This window comes from Montipora foliosa, chromosome 2, assembly GCF_036669935.1.
Source record: "Montipora foliosa isolate CH-2021 chromosome 2, ASM3666993v2, whole genome shotgun sequence".
NCBI classification, from domain to species: domain Eukaryota; kingdom Metazoa; phylum Cnidaria; class Anthozoa; order Scleractinia; family Acroporidae; genus Montipora; species Montipora foliosa.
In genome coordinates, this window is record NC_090870.1 from 250,234 (window position 1) to 253,765 (window position 3,532).

The 3,532-nt window shown below is 34.2% G+C and overlaps 1 long non-coding RNA gene across 1 annotated transcript in view; it reads right to left on the reverse strand.

The window, feature by feature from the left end:
• Positions 1–1,527, reverse strand: part of LOC137991970 (uncharacterized) — a 2,094-nt gene extending 567 nt beyond the window's left edge. The window contains exons 1-2 of the long non-coding RNA XR_011121628.1: positions 1,472–1,527; positions 1,112–1,132 (exon numbers count right to left, since the gene is read on the reverse strand). This is a non-coding gene — a long non-coding RNA (uncharacterized lncRNA). The remainder of the gene's footprint in view (positions 1–1,111; positions 1,133–1,471) is intronic.
• Between the last annotated feature and the right edge of the window lie 2,005 nt (positions 1,528–3,532).

The window sequence follows — 3,532 nt, forward strand, 5'->3', positions numbered from 1 at the left end:
ATCCGTTTAAACCTGCAAACAGGCTGATGGGCCCCTTGAACCGAAGAAGCTAGGAAAAGTTACCTATACAATCGTGCTAGTTGTTTTAGCTCTTTGTTTCAATCACGGCTGTTCGGCTAACTCTTTACAGCCTTTAAGGGCGGATTTAGAGGAAGGTGACCTGCGGCTTTCTAATACAACTGGTATTCTGCAGAGGTCACCAGTCAGCTACTCCATTCCTTAGTGGTGTATCCCCTCCTCAGAAAAATCCCGGATCCGCCCTTGGCCTTCTGTACTGAAACTGATGCTTACAGTAAGAACTTCTTTTACAGCTTACTGTTTAGTTTAAGTATTTGCCTTTGCGTCGAACATACGAATGATCGAACATGTTAACAGTGTTAATGTATTCGATTGGGCGTCTTTTTAATAATTCACCTTTTACAAAATTCACAGCAACCCAATCGCGGCTACCAAGGTAATACCCTTCTTAAACGCACTCTTAGGCTTGAAATTGAGAAAGCCATACCGTTATAAAATTGTATGGTAAAACCCGAAGGAATCCGATTTGATTAGTCAAAGTAAAGAAAAAAACTAGTTTTGTTGCTAATGGAATTTCATTACGCCGTTTCAATGGTTAACGGTATTATCACTTGTGCAACTTCTCAATTGCATCCTCATGATTTCGTTTATCAAGTTTAATTTCCAATAAAATCTATCAAACCTCGAGGATTGTCTGGTGTTTTTGTTTTTTGCTGATGTGGCCAGATTTTACTGTAGTTTTGCTAACCTACTTTTGTGGGTTTTTGAGAAATCAGCAACTGAAGCCAAAAAGATAGGGTGTTTTTGCTGAGATTTCCTGTTGCCAAGGTAACTTATACGACACAATAATGACCCTGTCTTTATCAGCAATAATTGGTGTTTCATATGGTGTCATAACATTGCTGTTACGTGATACATCGTTGTAGTGCCAATCCTTCTAAAGAGAGTGTCTCTTCGAAGTGTTGAAAGCGGTTAGAGCCACCTTACGGTAAAATGTTTTTTCTGTGAATTTATACTAATAAAATAAACCATGATGAGTTTTTCATCAATCACAACGCATTTTATTGCACCGTCGCTTAATTTATTTTCTTACCATTATCCTCTGCAGGAAAATCTGCAAGTAAATTTAAAACAAAATTTGTTGTTGAAAACACCTTTGAATTGTTATCTTACTTAGGCAATTATGATAGAATGAGTGCGTAATCACTTCGGCACTCCAGTCCAAATAAACCCTCCACACACGCACTCGATCTGGACTGCGACATTGCCTGGCTGAGTCTTATGATCCAGTTAAAAGTATTGTGTGATCTTGGAAGCAAAGAATCTAACCCTTTTATCGACTTTATTCGGTTCTTCAGATATGATTCAATTTGCTAAAATTGTTTTCATGTTCATTATTCAACCGTTCCTCATCCGATCATATCAACGTCTCATAATATAGGTAGTCACTTACACTGATCCTCTATGGTATCCTCGTTCCCGTTGTCCTCTTCTTCCGAGGAGGATTCTGAAAGAACGAATGCGATCATGAATAACTAGTATTACCAGTAGGTGAAGTCTCTTAAAATACTCCTTATGTCAAAGCAAAATCTTCTCAATCCAGCTTTAACTTAAACTTCTAATTCTTACGTATTACTGCCGTAAGGTTACTCCACTGTACAAAATTTTTCCCTCATCGGATCATTACATCCAGTTTAATTTGCTTTACTCTCCTAAGTTTACCTTACTTAATAATGTCTCCATGTCCCTAATACTTACCTTCTGATCCACTACATTTGTTATATCGGGAATATATACCAAGTGAATAACAAATATTAATAACTTATCCGTTGTTATAACAATTTCAGTTTAGTACTAGGCAATTTTTTTTACCCTGTACGCTGGTATTGCACGTTCACAAGTTTCACACAAGCTGGGGAACTGTCATTCTTAAAGGTACCATCTATATTAAGAAATTCATCACGCCTCAGTTGTTCAAAACGTGGATAACGCTATCCACCGGATAAATCACTATCCAGTCCATAAGTCATAGCGGAGAAAAGGATGGCTCAAGGCGACGTAGTCGCAAAATTGATTGGCACACGGTGGCAGAGTTTTGCTTTGCAAAGCAAGGGTGCCAACCCTTTAAAATTTTCTTTTAAAAATGGCGATTGTGATGATTTCAATATGGTGAGGCAATTGCCTTGAAGAATGTAGTACATCACTACTAATCATCTGATGGTACAATTTTACGAAAATAATTTTATGGAAATTGTATCATAAAATAATTTTGTGGAAACTATATCATTTTATAATTTTATGGAGATCACATTGTTTTTTGATATGGATCCAAGGCCTTTAAGATTTAGCGAGCGGCCGCAATGCGGCCGCAATGGAATAAACGAGAGTTTTCGAAGAAAACCGAAGTGTTCAATGCGAGGGTTACGCACTTTTGTTATGATTTCATTGTATGATTATATTGTTATGGTTTTACTAATGATTGCAATTTTATGGTGATCATTTGATGATGCAATTTTTGGAAACTATATGGTTTTATAATTTTTATGGCTAAATGTTATGATTCTCATATTATTGTAAAAGTATCACAGCTAACCACATTGCGATTTCAAGCAGTTTAAAAGCGATGGAGTGTGCTTCTGTTTATGATCCATTGCGATGACTATCATGAGGTGATTTCACACAACTGGCTAAAGTTAGATAATCATTTCATAATATATACTACTTAACCAAATGGTTTGCGTCTTTTGCTTTTTTCAACTTATTGGCCAAAAAATCAGTATTTCTGGTTATATACTATTTTTTGTCGTATTGTTTTATGTTATGAAATCATTTCCTTTTCTGTAAAATGATATATCGTTAAATCATATAGATCATTGATGTTTTAATAGATTAAAATTGGAATTGATTATATCTTTTTATAAGATTATCAAACATTCATTTATACCATAAAAATTATTATTTCCTTTCATAAATACGTTCTTAAAATTTTAAATTTTTGTATCATTACATGACATGACATCGATTAATAAGATTCCAAATATACAAATTGGTCTCTTTTATTCTCGTTGAACCTGAAATCGTATTAATTACTTTTATGTAATTATCAATGCCTAAAATTTGTAATATCATATTGCTTTTATGATATTTCATGTATATTAGCCTATAAAATATTTTAAAATATAATCTATATATACTTGTGCAATGATATGAATAAAATATTGAAAAACGAATATCTAAGATGAACTTTTTGTGATTTATAGTTACAAGAATCCATACCTAAAAGTCAAACATGTTGTCAAAATCAGACTTTAATCAATGATAATGGCAGAAATGTTTGTACAAACTGCGCTCGAGTAAATAGCTATCAGACGGCCAACGAATACGTTGATTTCCGCTCTAATAAATATAAATTTGTCCGAAAAAAGAGCCAGTACAAAAGGAAATATCACATTGAAAAGATGATAATAAGCCATACTGAAAACGGGACACAAATGTCGTATAATAATACACATGA